A 17526-nucleotide genomic window follows, 5' to 3' on the forward strand; every position below is an offset into this window, starting at 1 on the left:
GACTTAACTCTTTGCTCTGGAACTCTCTATCTGTAGTTCCTTTTGAAGTCCTTATAGGTGACCCTCTATACCTAGGCCAGTCCCATCCTTATTTCAGTTTACTCCCTATTTTTTTACCTTGTTATCATGTATACCCTCTGCTCCCTGCAAGTCCCTACCAAGTCCTAGTACCCGTCCTAGTACTATAATCAAATCATTATCGTTGTGCTATTGAAAAGGTGAATCAGATAGAGCATTGGCCCTGGAGTCAGGAGGACCTGAGTTCAAATCCGGCCTCAGACACTTAACATTTACTAGCTGTGTGACCCTGGGCAAGTCACCTAACCCCAATTGCCTCACTAAAAAAAGAAAGAAAGAAAGAAAGAAAGAAAGAAAGAAAGAAAGAAAGAAAGAAAGAAAGAAAGAGAAAGAAAGAAAGAAAGAAAGAAAGAAAGAAAGAAAGAAAGAAAGAAAGAAAGAAAGAAAGAAAGAAAGAAAGAAAGAAAGAAAAGGTGAATCAATCCATTCCTCTGAGGTTCCAGTCACCATCCTTGTAACTTTCCAAATCAAAATACCCTTCGCTGGACACTATTCCCTATTAGAATGTGAGCTTTTTGAAGTCAGGGGCTAATGCCTTTTTGTGCATTTGTACCCCAGCACTTAGTGCAATGCTAGGTGTTTAAGAAACACTTTTTCATTCATTCACACATTCACTTGGAAAAGCAAGCACTGGTCTCCAAATGCCTAAATCAGGCTAACACATACGTAAAGTTCTCTTGCCAAACTTTGATTTTTAGTTTGTTATGAATCTGGGGTAGTTTGGGGCAGCTAGATGGTGCAGTGGATAGAGCACCGGCCCTGGATTCAGGAGGACCTGAGTTCAAATCTGGCTTCAGACATTTGACACTTACTAGCTGTGTGACCCTGGGCAAGTCACTTTATCCTCATTGTCACACCAAAAAAAAAAAATATAGATAGATACTACTTATCATGGGGCAGCTAGGTGGTGCAGTGGATAAAGCACTGGTCCTGGAGTCAGGAATACCTGAGTTCAAATCTGGCCTCAGACACTTAATACTTATTAGCTGTGTGACTCTGGGCAAGTCACTTAACCCCAATTGCCTCACCAAAAATTTTTTTTAAAAAAATGAATGGGGTAGTTTGAGGGAAAGGCACAGCGTGGATTTTGGAAAATCTGTCATCTGAAGAGAATTTCTATCATACAACAAACCACAATCCCCAACTCTGGAAGAGGACTGGACTATAGATTTGGAATGGCCCAGTCATGTGTGTTTTTATGAGCTCAGTAGGTGTGTTGGGGCCAAAGTGGTGGTGTGGTGGGAGAAATCAAGATGTTCCAAATTGGTGAATTATCCAGTCTGTGCGTAGTTCAGTCCCACTGTGCTGGTATCCAAATAGATCATATAGTCAGACCTCTTAGAATGAATAGTGGACATTTACCAGTTCATATTTAGATTTATCAGATTAAATTTTTATTTTAGAATACTAGAGTTTGAAAGGATTTTATGGATCACCAAGTCATAGAATCATAGAATTATAAGATCATAGATTTGGAGTCAGAAAGAGAATCTAGTTATCTTATAAAACCCCATCCCCAACCTTAGTCATTTTTTAAATGAGAAAACTGAAGTCCAGAGAGGTGAAGTGATCTATGTTTGTCTTTTCAGGCCCTTGATAACCTGGACTTTTCCTCTCTTTCCAGTCTTTTTATATCTTACTCTCCCTTCTAGTCCTCAATTCAATAACAATGGACTTCTTGCCTGGAACACTTTCTCTCCTACCTTACTTACCTGGCTTCTTTCAGATCTCCACTAAAAGCACCGCCCGCCCCTGCCCCCACCATGCTTTTACAAGAAACCTTTCCGCATATTCCATAATCATAATGCCTTCCCACTGAGACTACCCTCAATTAATTTGGTGTATATTTTATTTGTACATGGTTGATTATGTATTTTCTCCCTCATTTAACTGTGAGAACTTTGAGAAGGATTGCTATTTACCTTTCTTTGTATCCCATAGTCCTTAGTACAATGCCTGGCATACAGTAGACACTTAATGAATTCTAGTTGACTGTGTGACCTATACAAGGTCACAAGGCAGTGAACAGTGGAGTTGGGGTTTGAACTCAGGTTTTTTTATGATTAATTGATGCTCTGCTTTTTTCACCTTGGTAATTCAAGTTCTTTGTTTTATGGATTAAGAAACAGACCACTAAAGGTGAAATGACTTGTTTAAGGTCACTTAACTCAGTAATTTAAATTGACTAGTGGCAAGACCAATATTAGAACCCAGATCTCTTGAGTCTCAATCCAGTGCTCTTCCCAGTATACCATGTAGCTTCTTACAATATGGGCATTAGAGAAGATTTAGGAGGAGGGTGACTTCATGCCTGGCATATGGAGTTGAATTAGTCCTACATCTGGGAATGTGATTGGAGATTTGGACATTTGAGGAATTGCTTATCTGACATTAGCTTCAATAATAGAAGTGACTATTTTGACATCAATTCTTACTGATCTGGTGTGAATTTTCACAAGGGAACTGGAGGAAAGTATAATTGAGGCTGTTGGCAACAAAGTCAATCTTCATCCTACATCCTTAGATAGGTAATTCAGGACACAACCTGGAGGTATAGATAAGCACAGCCTTCAAGCCCAGTTTTTTTTTTCCCCCAGCAAATTCCATGACACATCATATCATTGTTTAATCATCACCAGACCAATGATAGAAAAAGCAATCCCCTTGAGAGAGAGGATTCTTTGTAAGATGATTCAGGAAGCTGCCTTCTGGAAGATAGTGGTTCCAAGATGACCCCAGGACTTCTATTTATGTTGAAATAATATTTAGGATTCTCTTCATTTCTTCTCTGCTATCTTTTCCCTTTCTAAAACATTGATCCAGGGAGTGATTTTAGTATTTGCCTATGAGTAGATAGAGTAACTTATTTGTAAAAGGCCAAGTAGAAAGGCAGTTATAATACATTATTTACATATGTTTTATTATTATAAAGCATTTTACCTTCAATGTCTCACCCTCTATCCTCAAAATAAGTGCACCAGGAGATTAAATTAAGAAGACAGTGCTTCTAGGCATTATCACCTTTTTACAGATGAAGAAACCGAGGTGCAGGGAGGTTAAGGGACTAGCCCAAAGCTAGCTGACTAACAATCTGTAGAGTGGAGACTAGAACACAGGTCTCTGGATACCCACTTTAGTGTCTTTTTATTATATTACACCAACTTTTTTTGTAGAAGTATTAGTGCATTCTGGGAATCAGAGAAGAATTAAGAAGTTATTTACCATATTAAAGTGGTCAAAAGTGCCCCTGGAGAAATTCTGCTCAAATATCACCTCCTATAGAATGTTTCCTTTGATTTTCCCTACTGTTAGTACTTTTTGCATCTCCATACCAATTATTCTTTTTATTTACTTTGCATGTGCTTTATATATTTTTGTCTATGTAGATTTTGTACCCACCATATAATGTAAACTTCTTAGCAATTTAAAATGATGTCCCACAAGTCACTGAACTCTGAATAACCTTTGAATTATGTATACCAATATTATGCCTATACCCTAAGGAAATCAAAAAGATAGGAAAGGGAGCCATGTGTACAAGAGTATTTATGGTAACTCTTTATTATAGCAAAGTAGTGCAAATGAAAGAGGTTGTCTGTAAATTAGGGAGTAGCTGAACAAGTTGTAGTACTGTAAGAGGCTCCCTCCATCCCTCCCCCCGGGCATGCAAGCCTTGAGGCATGCTCCAGCTTCCTCCGCCTAGCTGGGGGTACGCATGGAGGCCCCAAGTGCTGGCTCACTCTGCCAGGCAAGGGTGCACACAGAATCTCCATTGCTCCAGCTGGCTTTGGGCATGGCCCCTAGGAGTGCCAGCCAATTAGCTTGGTGTGAGTGGGCGGTCGGCTGGAGGTTTCTGGGAGAGAAGGTTTTTTTAAAAAGCAGTGGGAGTAGTGAAAGGGGGAATGTAGAGTGAAGGATCTATGGAGTGACCCGAGAAGGAGACAGGTAGAGATGAGAATGGAGCGATCAGGGGTAGAGCAGAGGGAGACGGGGAGTGAAGGCAGCAGCAGCAGTGACCAGCCACACCCACAGAGCGTGGGCTATCAGAGGAGAAGAGAAGATGCAGGGGATAGACAGGTCATATATTTTGCTTTTCTTTGTCTTTATTTCTAAGTTTGTTCCATATCAATAAACCCTGTTTTTTGCTTTAATTGAAAGGAAGCTTTTAAATCTTTTTTCTTATCAGTCTGGGAGAAGCAGTTGGGGAGGGGGCAGGCCCTTACAGATTGGCTCAGTGGGGAAGACAGAGCTAACAGTTGGTGAGGCAGCTAATAGCCTACAGATGCCGAGCCAGCCATAGTTTTTCAGTACATGAACATAGTGGATTATTATGGTGCCCTAAGAAATGATGAAAGGGATGTTTCAGAGAAAATTGGGAAGGTTTGCATGAACTGATGCCAAGGAAAGTGAGCAGAACCAAGAGAACAATTTCTATAATAACAATATTATAAAGACAAACAACTTTGACAGACTTGAGTACATTGATCTATACAATAACCAATCACAATTCCAGAGGACCTGTGAGAATACATGCTACTCACTTCTTGAAAACGGAGTCAAGGTATAGAAAGAGATAATATTTTCAGGCATGACTAACATGGTAATTTATTTTTCTTCCATGAATATTTATTACAAGGTTATTTTTTCCTTTTTTGGGGGGGGGTAGGGGGAAAGAGGGAGAAGAGAACTAGGGATAGGGACACCAAAGAAAAGTGAAAGAAGGAAAAGAAGGCCACTGAAGAATTTTTAAGTGCTAAGAAGATAATCTAAGGATGGGCAGAAAGAAACACAGACAGGCAGGACAGCTTTGAAGGTTATATGTTGAATATGTTATAGTCTTCAACTGAAAGGCAAGTTATAAGTAATACATTTACGGTTTCTTGTACAATAAATACCCTTTTTCATTCTCCTTTGCATATGGAAATGTTCATTCTATTTGGTTGAGAATTTCTGTCACATTCAATTAATCAATGATATTTAAGTAAGTATGAGAACTTTTTGATCAGTTTAAGTTTAGAAGCCATTTGATCAAATGGAATGTTCCAAATTGAAGAGACTCAGGCATGCCTTGTGAGTCTTGGATAAAGTAGCAAACTGGTTTAGAATGCAACATTTTCCTATTGGCCAACATAGAGAAGTTCCAGGCAAGCACTTGAGAGGAAATGGATTCAAAGAGAGAGTAGGAAGAAGAGCTTCAGTCTACTCCCTCCCCTGCTCCCTTTGACCACAGAAAGACTCTGTGATAGCTCTGGAAGATAGGGACTTCTCATCCATCTCTTAATATTGTCCTGGGGCCAGAAATTATCACTGGCAGTGCCTGTATCAAGTGCTAAAGGCAAACCAGATACCCTGAGATTTAAAAAAAAAAAAAGAATAAGCAGCTATGGAACTCTACAAAGATCCCAGCAGAAAGCTGCTCTTTTCCTAAGGGGAACTTTATGAGGGTCTGATCTTAAGCTCAGTTTTTCCTGTGCTCTGTATTTACTTGAGGGAGAGTTCATCCCAGACTTTGGGCAGGGTGGGGGTGTGTGGATATTTTGTACCAACTGTTCTTACTATATTACTTTTGTAAATACCCCTAAATTAAAAACTAAGGAAGTCTAGCTAGCTAGTTGATATCATGTTTACATAACCTTGGGCCAAGGCATTTAACTCCTCTATGCTTCTGTTTCCACAATTCAATTCAGCAAGGATTTATTTAGTACCTACTACGTGCCAGACACTGTGCTATAGTTTTAATAAATCATTCAGTTCACATCATTTTCCTGCTTTAAGTTGACTAGAGTTGAACAATGTTGGTTAATTTGAAGGGATGGAGACCTGTCTTTGACCATAGCTGTGGTTGCCACAATAATGGCAAGTTGTCATTTAGATGTCATGCCATGACAGAAGACATTCCTTTACCCACAATTTAATGAACATTTAGAAAAACTGATAATCGTTTGATTGAATCAGCTGCATGAACCCCGAGTCACCAAGAACATTTTATGGCCTCATTGTGTTATTGCAGCTGCTACTCTGCTTGACCTGGTGACATCTTCACTGTTTGGTGTCAACATTTGAAGCTGTCAGGCAGCCCTGGACCATCTCCTCCTGCCAGAATGTTCTAGGACAGTGACTAAGATTTCCGTTATTAGTTTACATATAGCTAGATAGATGTCCATTCAGAACTCAAATGGATTTAATGCACACCATGCAAGAATATCAAATGAGAGACACTGGTATTTTTAAACAAAGGCCTATGACAGGAGTCTAATGTTAGAGCCCTGCAACTAACCCTGAAGTGTTATACCATCTGAAATGAGTCATTCCCACAAGCTATGTGTCCTTGGGAAACTCACCTAACTTTACGAAAGAGAGCTCATTGTAAGCTTCAATGTACTAAATGTGTACTGTGCTGGTGAGGAGAAAACTGAGACTCAGTGTCCTCAATAGAATAATACACATAGTAAAGATTAGGAAGATTAGGAAGTTCAAGTATTCCCCCCCTCATTTTACAGAGGTATAAACAGAATCCAAGAGAGATAAGTAGCTTTTTGTTGCCTAACAAGTTAATAAACATCTGAATCAAGATTGAACTTATATCTTAAGCTTCCAGGTTGAGTGTTCTTTCTACTCTACTTGGTTTCTTTCCTAAATGAGAGGGTTGCACTAGAACATAGAATTATAAAGTGAAAAGGAGCCTATGTGAACAGAAATACCTTCTATAACATCCCCCACAAAGAATCCTCCCATTTCTGCTTCAAAGCCTCCATTGATGGAGTTCATTAATCCCCGGAAACAAACTTGGAGATAGCTCTAATGTTAGGTTTTTCCTTACATCAAGTTGAAATCTGTCTTTCTGAAACTCCCATTCATTGCCTCTCATTTTGTCTTCTGAGACCAAAAGAAAATCTCCAAAACAAAAGAACAACCCATGGTTAATCCAAGTATTTTAAAACAGGGATCATATTCCTTCTAAGTCTCCTCATGTCCAGTCCCTTTAACTAATCTTTGTAACACATGTTTTATGGCTTTCTCTTCATCCTGAACATGTTTAAGTCTTCCAATGTTTTCCCTAAAATATGGTGCCTCTCTTTATGCACTGTACATAGATATGGGCTGGTGATATGAAAGTACAATGGAATTTTCACCTATTCTGAACGTGACATTTCCTTTAATACAGACTAAGGTGCTATCTTCTTGATAGGCACATCACTATTGAATCTTAACAGACGAGCTTTTAGCCCACTAAAACTCCTGGGTTGTTTGATTTTTTGTTTGTTTGTTTTTTCAGATGAACTGCTGACTAGCTGTGCCTGTTAGAGGCAGCTAGCTAGTGTACTGGAAAGAGCATTGGGTCTGGAGTGAGGTAGGTTAGAATTCAAATACTGCCTCAGGCATTTACTAGATCCGTGCTCTTGGGCAAGCAACTCAAAGCCTCAATTTCCTCATAAGTAAAACTTTGCTCGTCCCACATGACATTGTTGTGAAGATCAAATGAAACAACATATGTAAAGCATTTTGCAAACCTTACATTGTAAAAATCCTAGTTATTATTATTTTAGCTATTACTCATCTTACTAGTTCTGCTCCATTGCTCTAACCTGTCAATAGTTTTTGGTTCCCAGTTCTGTAGTCCAAAATGTTAACTATCCCACCAATTTTGTGTCATTTGAAAATTTGATGAACAGGCCATCAAGACTTCCACTGAAGTAAGTGATTTGAAGAAAAAAAAGATTGTATGGAATAAGGACAAAAGTAGGTCCTTTGGTGTATTATTAGATACTTTTTTTTTTAGTAGTGAGGCAATTGGGGTTAAGTGACTTGCCCAGGGTCACACAGCTAGTAAGTGTTAAGTGTCTGAGGCCGGATTTGAACTCAGGTACTCCTGACTCCAGGGCCAGTGCTCTATCCACTGAGCCACCTAGCCACCCCTAGATACTTACCTCTAAGCTTGTATTTATTAACCAGAGGGACATGCTCAATCACTACTGTAGCAGGTTGTTGGGGCAGGCACGCTGTCACATGTTGATACTTTATATAATGAGGTTGGCCACATTCACTCTCCTCAGTCCTTGGCTTGACAGGTTCTCTTATTTACATTTATCCTTCAGAGTTCTAAAGAGATCCAAGGGTATATTGGGATAACATTTATCAACAATACAATTACAAACTTTTCATTAATTAATGAACTCAAGATCTGAAGTTCTTTCCAAATATTACTCATTTTGTATATAGGAAAAAAATAAGTATATATACTTTATAACTAATTAAATGAATAATAAAGATATATAAAACTATTACTACATTTTAGTTATTTGAAAATTCAGAGTCACTGCCAATGCTTTTTAGTAATAGTCTTCCCTTTATTTGTTTCCCAACACCATCTTGCATCATTCAATTCATTACAGCTACTGATTAAGGTCTTTTACTAATTATTTTTTCATATTCTCCCTTATATAAAAGTTAAATCCAACCTTTTAAGAAATAAACCAAGTTAATGTTTCTTTTCTTTGACTACTTTTCAATAACCATAGAAAACAGGCTTTCCAGACATCCTGTACTTGCCAGTTCCTCACAAATTCTTCATAGAATTATCTCTATAAGAATTCTTTATGATATATCCCTTATGACGGGTTTTATGAGAAAAAAAGCTTCACATTGCCTTTTTTCTCTCTCCTTTCCACAGAATCCTCATAAATCCTTGTAGATCACCAATAAAACATTCAAAATCTCACTGACTCCATAGGGAGATGAACATTCACATCCAGATCTTTCTCAACTGTCACTTAAGAAATTTCGGCACAAACTACTCTCAACATTCCTTTTGGCTATCAGCAGTCTCCATATTCTCTGTGAGAAAGGTATTCAAAACTAGAGTTATGCTACATTTGTAGTTCAGTCTTTCAAATATTTTCCAGTCTATATATCTCTATCATATTTAGAAGGATGTCACGGAGAGTTTTGCAAATGCCTTCCAAACAGATGTATTATATTTTCAGTAATACCCTCATATACCAGGCTAGTAGCCCTGTCAAAAAAAAAAAAAAAGAAAATGAGATCAGTCTGGCTTCACCTGTTTTTGTTGAGGCCATATTGGTTCTTAATGATCACTCTTTCATCTTCCAAATTCTACTAAATCATGTCTTAAAGAATACATTCTGAAATTTTGCAAGAATAGAAGTCAAACTTCCTGACCTATAGTCTACATTCTTCTCCTCCTTAAAAACTAGAACTTTGACTCCTTTGACAATTCTTCTGTTGACTATAATTTTTCACACTTCATGTCAGCTCCTTAGCATTCATAGAGTATTACTTTGTGAGTTGCTCTTCCAGGCCTGGTAATTTGAACTTATTAAGGGCAGCTAAGGATTCTCATAATATTTCTATGATACCTCTCAAATGTAAAATTCTATTCTAATTATCTCATACACTATCAAGTTCTACTAATTATGGAATATGACTGTAATATCTACTCTCCAGGTCTGACTTGAACTCTAAGACAAAGTTTCAGTGTGCAAATCCCTAACAAGAATACTGGAATTTGAAAGGAACTAATAGAAGGGATGCAATATGTTGGGCTCTATCCTTTCAAGCTGTATGTATGGGGTATATTTTCTCCCAGGAATTGTTCCAAAAGAAAAGTATGTCAATGGGAGTGGTTTAAAGGTCCATCGAATAAGTCTTTGAAGCTGACTTTGCTCACAATCCATTTGTTGGAAAGCCTATCATAAATAAGACTTTTTGATCCTATTATTCTGATCATATTTTTATTAATACTTTGTTTCACTGGAAATCCAACTCCTCATCTCACCCTTCTATCAGTCACAAGAGGATTAAATCTCCAGTGAGGATTAAAGAATATTAAATTTCTACTCAAATTATTTTTCAAGACATGGAGATAACCCTGGGTTTTCCAATGGCTATGGCAGCCAAATACAGGTTCTGACAGGCCCTACTACTATGCAAAGGTTCTGAGCATGTAACCAAAGCCTCCCATTGTCCCAGCTAAATTGGGAGAGGTTTATTACCAGAAGGGAGGCCACTGAATAATGAATTTTGTTGATTATAGCAACTCATGGTACAGTGCATAGAACCCTGGCTCTTGTGTCCATGTCTTTATGCTTAATAACTGGGTGACTTTGGGTAAGTTACAACCTCCTGGGCATCAGTTTCCTCCACTGTGAAATGCAGGATTTATATTAGAAGGCCTCTGAGCTCCTTTTCAGCTCTAAATATATGGTTATATCTTCCTATGATCATGAATCCATCTCCTAAGGCACAGAAATGTTGGGATCTTCATTACTCAAGTATTTCCATACTGATGAAATCATGGATTTTTTTGAAGATAGAAAGAAGATCATAATACAGTCTATAAAGAAATGCTTGGATAGAGTATTGTGTAATAATACAAAATAATATGGGCATTATTAGATAGAATAATGGCATAAATATAGAGTAAAACTAGGATCTTTTAATAAAGTTCTTAGGGGATATGCCTGTCATTTATCTTGAATTTGCTCTCCTGTTCTGTGGCAATGATGAATAATAATACCAATCCAGATTCTCAGTCTTGTTGGTGACCTTGGATGGAGCATGAGTGGGGAAAAAAATAAAAAGATCAGCTCTTAATTCATAAGAAATCTCTGCTCTAATAAAATATATTTTTGGCTATGTGGCAAACAACTTTTAATTAGATAAGTAGATGCCATAATCACAGGAATATTTTATACTCAAACATAGAAATTCAGACTTATTTGGGGTTTGAAAAAAAAGTGTTATTAACTTATCTCAGGCACTGTTGCTGAGTTTTTAAAATTCAGAGTTTAAGATGGACCCACTATTTCAAACCCATTGCTATCAGCACCATTCATTACCCCTCTATGATATTCTCCAGTAAGAGTTTATATATTAATCATATGCAAATTTAGATGGATTTAATAAGATTTAGAGTTAAAGGGACCTTAGAAGCTATGAAGTCCACCCCACCCCCATTTTACAGACAAGAAGACTGAGGCTGAGAGGAGGTAAGTGACTTGCCCATGGTCACACAACGACTAAGAATCTGAGTCAGGATTTGAACTCACCCTTACCAACTCCATGCTCTGCACACTATCCACAAGCCCACAAGCTGCCTCCTTTCCTTGGAAGCTACGTGTTTTTTTTTTCCAGTTATTTTTGAAGCACAGTGAAAGTGACCAATTTGATATAACCTGGGAAATTTTTTAGTTTTGAGAAGCTATGTAATTTAGCTCCCTAATCCAACTTTTCCACGTCTCTAACACTTTCATCTCTCTCTCTTTTTGTTCTCTGTAGTTAACTGTACCTGTATCCTTCTATCTGCTCCATATTCCCAAGTCATTTGATAGATATAGAGCATTGAGGAGACAGAGCAGCTAAGTGGCACAGTGGATAGAATGCCAGGCCTGGAGTCAGCAAGACTCCTCTTCCTTATTTCAAATCTGACCTCAAACACTTGTTAGCTGTTTGACCCTGGGCCGGTCGCTTAACCCTGTTTGCCTCAGTTTCCTCATCTGTAAAACAAGCTGGAGAAGGAAATGACAAAGGACTCCAGTATCTTTGCTAAGAAAACCTCAAATGGGGTTGCAAAAAAAGAGTCAGACACAATTGTAAATGACAACAAAATTGAGGATATGTCTCTTTTGCTGAACCTCTGTGATATTGACTCAACACGCAGTACAATACCAGATTCCCATTTAAGATCCCATGATGCCAAGATAATGACTGGGCTTATAGGCACTGGTCATGACACCAGGATCCTCTTCTTGTTTCCCTACTTGAGCAGAGAATTCTAAGAAGAGCTTCAAAGAAAAAAAAAATTTCTCCCCATGGCGATTTCACAAAACATACTGTGGAATCTGTGGAATCAGAAGGGAATGAATGAAGTGAAGCACATGGTTTTGATAACATTACAGGACTGTTACCCTACGCTGTTCTCTGAAACCTCAGTGTGTGAGAAGGGCAGATAGCATAACTGATGCAAACAGTAGTGGTTTTGGAGCCAAAGGACCTGAGTTCAATCACTTGCTTTTCTGGACTTCAGTTTCTTCAACCGTGAAATAAGAGAGTTGGGTTAGATGGCATCTGAGGCCCCTCGTAACCATCAATCTCTGCCATGAGCCTGGCATCTGATCCATTTACCTCATGTATGTTCCTGGTCTGCCTTGAACCTGTCATGAGAGTTCTACTTGTTAGAATCATTCCTTGGGGGCAGCTAGGTGGCGCAGTGGATAGAGCACCGGCCCTGGATTCAGGAGGACCTGAGTTCAAATCCAACCTCAGACACTTGATACTTACTAGCTGTGTGACCCTGGGCAAGTCACTTAACCCTCATTGCCCCAAAAAAAAAAAAAAAAGAATCATTCCTTGGGCTTAGACACAAATTTAATTCAATATGGTGCCTACTATGTGCCTTGCACTATACTAGGCGAGGTGGGGACATCATCTCCAGAAGGCTTCTATTTGAATGCATGGGATTTCCAAGAAGTGTAGAAAGTACGTCTTGCAAAAGTTTGGCATGAAGTGATTGATTGCTTTGGAAAGCAGGGAGCAGAGAATGGTGTTTGGGACAAATAAATGCTGCTGAGGACGCTAGCAGTGGAGACAGACCTCGGGAGGGTATGCTTAGGAGGAGATTTACTTTGGGAAGATGGGAAACCCATAAAGGTGCTAGCTGCCTGATGGAATCAAGGTGGAAAGCAACCAGGTCCCAGAAGGCAGGGTTCAAAACATGAACTTTGTCTACTGCCCAGACTGGCCTCTGGCCTTGTTTATTTGAGACAGTCTGCTTTCAATTAGCTTCGTTTTTTCTTTTTTTTTTTTTTTAAATTCACCAACATGTTGTTTCATGTGGTTTATATGATCTCAGCAGAGCTTTCTGAACACTTGGATAGTTCTTTGATGCTATTTTATTATAAACAGCAAATCCTATTTCATTTACAATGACTGTGGTTTGAATGTGGAGTGATTTGACTTTTGTTTTCAGAGCTCAGAACCTCAAAGCTTCAGGATGGGATTTTTAGCTTCATGAAGCAGAGCTATGGACACACACACACACACACACACACACACACACTCAGACAAGCTTTTCATTTTCTTTATCATGGACTTGTTTATTAACTATTTTGACAGAAGGTGAGTAAATGTGGCATTTTCCTCCCAGCCTCCTCTGCTAGGCTGAGGCATATGGATCTTAGGCCCATCTCCAGATCACAGTGATTTGGGAGGAGCAACAGCCTCTTGTTAAGACAGAGGACTTTTCTGTATTTGAAGTTAGCAAGTTTAGCAGAAACAGGAAGTGGCAAGAATATTAATGTGATCCTATTTCTTTTGAATAGAGATATGAGCAGAATTCTTAATTCACCATTGTTCCAGAGCCAATCTAGATGTTTGTATTACCAACGGGTGGAGCCTCACTCTAAGTCCTTAATTAAGCCTCACTCTAAATCCTTAAACCACCAGGCTTTTGCGTAGGGGCCATTTTGAATGAAATTGACCTTCATTCTAAAACTTCTCTTTGGGCTATGGCTATGATTATGGGAGGTCACTCCCACTCACCAGAACGAAGCATAATCTGACTCCAACAGTGTGGAGGTCCAGTAGTGGCCATCCGCGATCTCTCCAGGATGCTAGATAATGATTGGAATCATAGGTTCCAATGAAGGTGCACAAGAAGGCTTGTAAAGGTTGTGGGACGGGGGAAGGTTGGACCATGTTAAACTAGTTTTACTCTCTGCTCTCGATCCATTTTGATGCTCATATATTCAGTGTGACCTGTATCCCTGAAGGTACTGTGAAGTTAGAGCCTGACATTTCAGTGACTAATTTAGAGGCGTCATGGTTTAATGCATTAAGAATTGGCTCAGAATGAAGACTTGGGTTCAAATTCCTCCTCTAACACATACTGACATTATTACCTGAGACCTCAGGAAACTCTCGAAACCTACAGAGCAGTTACTAAATGGTGGAGGGAGTTTTCTTATTAGGAGTTCCCTGAACAAATGAAATCCCAGGTCAAGATTTACCCCCCAAATTAGGGAATAACTGAAACTTCCAATTAAAGATGAAAAGAGCCATTATACCTGGATATTTGTGTAGACAATTCCCATTCATTTAATAATTTACTTCATTTTGGCTGAGCTTATGCAGAATAAGTGTGTTTCCTCCTGAATATACTTATCCCTTATTATTCAGAAAGTCCATATCTCCCCATTTTTTGATGACTAGATCTGCTACCTTGACATTCTCTTCTCTCTAGATTTTTGTGTCTTTTCTCTCTTTTACCTATCTGACTATACATTGTCAGTCTTCTTAGTTGGGTCTTTATCCTAGTTACACCCTTTAGCCATGGTTGTCCCCTAAGGCACTATCCTAGGCCAACTTCTCTTCTCCCTATCTACTATTTCACCTGGCAGTTTCACCAGCTCTTATTGGTTTTGATTATGATCTCTGATGGAGATGACTCTCAGATCTACTTGTCTAGCCTTGACCTCTCTCCCGACCTCCAGTCTTCCATTTCCAACTATCTTTTAAACATTGTGTACTGGATGTCCTCTGGGCATCTTAAACTCAATATGAACGAAACTGAGAAGACAATTATCTTCCCCCCCAAAATGCTCCTCTCTTCTGAACTTCCTAATTACTGTTGGGGGAAATGCCATCCAAGGTTCACAAACAATGTGTCACCCTTGACACCTCACTCACCACAGCCCCGACCCCTGCCATATCCAGTTAGTGGTCAAGGAAGTGCTGCCATTTCCACCATAGGGCAGCTAGGTGGTTCAGTGGATACAGTACTGTCCCTGGAAGTTGGGAGAATTTGAGTTTCAATCTCACCTCAGACACTTACTAGCTGTGTAACCCTGGCAGGTCACTCAACCCCAATTGCCTTAAACATCCAGGGCCATTTCCTCTCATCCTGATATGTATCTTGACACTGGACCTAGTGAGGTTGGTGACTTTACATAGCCCTCCTTTATTTAAATCCAATTAACTGCAAGTCATGATATCACCCTGATGTCATGGTCCTCTTTGAGAACAAAGGACAAACAACAACATTTCCACCTTCATGATATCTCCTGGATATTTCCCCATATTTCCTCTGACAAGCCCACCACCATGACACAGTTCTTATCACACCCTGGACTATTGCAAGAGCCTTCTGGTCTGTCTCCCTACCTCAAGTTTTTCTCAGTACCAATTGGTCTTCCACTCAAATGTCCAATTGATTTTCCTAAAACCTGCCCATATCTTAACTCTCTTCAGTTATAAACTCTGTTGGCTTTCTATCACCTCCAGGATCAGATATAAAATGCTTTGTTTGGCTATTAAAACCTTTCATAACTTTGATCCTTCCTACCTTTCCAGTCTTCTTGTACCTTACTCCCCTCCATATATTCTGTGAGACAGCAACACTGGCTTCTTGCTATTCTCTGAGCAAAACAGGCCATCTCCTGAATCCATGCGTTTTCACTGACTGTCTCCCATGCCTGGAACACTCTCTCTTTATCTCCACTCCCTACTTTCTCTGGTTTCATCCATCCATCCATCCATCCATCCATCCATCCATCCATTCATTTGCTAGTAACTGTCAAGTGTCTGAGGTCACATTTGAACTCAGGTCCTCGTGAATCCAGGGCCGGTGCTTTATCCACTGTGCCACCTAGCTGCCCCCCTCTGGCTTCCTTTAAATATCAACTAAATTCCCACTCTTGGCAAGAAGCCTTTCTTTCCCTTGATTTCCTAGTGCTTAGTACAGTGCCTGACACATAGTAGGCAGTAGGCACTTAACAAATGCTGGTTGAGTGACTATCTTTTTTCTTCCTATTGTCCCTCTCCTATTTCTGGAGACCCCCATCTTTCTATTTTGTAGCGACTCTTTAAATCTAAAGTAGATTCTCTGCTCCCTTCTTCTCTTTTGGGTGGTCTTTATTCCACTCATTCCTTATTCCTGATACCAAGACCTACTTTTGAAGGTTTCTTTGAAGGTTCTCTTTACTTAGTAAAATTGATATATTTGAAAACGACCAATAGAGTCATAGAATCTTCTAGTTGGAAGGGACTTGAGAGGTTCTCTGATTTAAACACATTCTAGAAACAGGTATTCTTTCTTTTTCCTTTTATTTTTCTTTTTTTGGTGAGGCAATTGGGGTTAAGTGACTTGCCCAGGGTCACACAGCTAGTAAGTGTCAAGTGTCTGAGGCCAGATTTGAACTCAGGTCCTCCTGAATCCAGGACCACTGCGCCACCTAGCTGCCCTGCTTAGCAGGTATTCTTTCTTCCTCTACATGAATACTTTTAGTCATAAGGAGTTTACTACCTAATGAATAAATCTTAATTATTGACAATTATTTGTACCAGTGACATAAGGAGCTGTTTAAAACAAATGAAAAATAATTTATTAAGTGCTTGTTATGTGCTAAGTACTATGCTAAACTCCTTAAAACTTAAGATTTACAGAAGCCCCTAACCTAGCTAGTCTTGTGAGAATGATTACTAGAGATAATTTATTAGCTCATTAAAAATAATTAGCATTTTCCAAAGGCATTTGTATAACCCACCAAATGATACAGCATATTTTCTTGACAGTAGTTCAGACATATTTAATTTAGTTGAGTTTTAAGCTGTGGTGACTTTCTAATATTTATGATTTACTTATTTATTTTGTCACTATTTCTTTGTTGCTGTCCTGAAATTGAGAACCCAGGTTCTAATTGGATCTGAAAAAGTATGAGAGGCTCATGGAGGTAGCCACACATAGACATGATGTATTCCTGGAGGCCTGCCGCTGTGCTTGAAAAACATCAATCTTTGTGGTTTGGACTAGGAGTTCCTGGTACAGATCATTACAATATATCAGGTAGCACTTGAAGGCTTTTCTATCTCTCTTCACTCTATAGTTATAGTGAGGGCAGTAGAACAGCAAGTTTCTAATTGTCTCATAAGCCAACAAGTTTCCTTTATTCATCTTATGGGCCTCGTAGTAAGGCTCAGTCATACTGTTCTGCCTAAACACTGTATGAGGCTGTTTGAAACTGCTTTTTTCACTACAGTGAAATAGGAAGTCCCAAGAAGCTTCCAAGAAACATTGCTTTGCTATATGCCAAGGAAAGAAATGTTGAGAACTAGCGTGCCTACCAGTAGGTAGGACTTCCTGATGATCTCCTACTGGAATCACTAGCACTAAAACTATGACTTAATAAGGGCCCCTACCTGAAGGAGACATGAACCTATTGGCAGATAGCACTTCCCTTAGGTTACAGCAATCCTTAGACACTTACATGAGTTTCCTTTTTATGGGAAAGGGAAGACAGTTGGGGACCATGTCCCTCAGTCTTTTGCCTTTATCAGACCCTTTATAAAATCTACCAGTAAACAATCACATCTAATTTCCTTCCCAAGATGCTCTCTTCATTTGTCTCCTTCTGTCTCTGACTATTTATTCAT

The sequence above is a fragment of the Dromiciops gliroides genome, chromosome 5 (genome assembly GCF_019393635.1).
Source record: "Dromiciops gliroides isolate mDroGli1 chromosome 5, mDroGli1.pri, whole genome shotgun sequence".
NCBI lineage: Eukaryota > Metazoa > Chordata > Mammalia > Microbiotheria > Microbiotheriidae > Dromiciops > Dromiciops gliroides.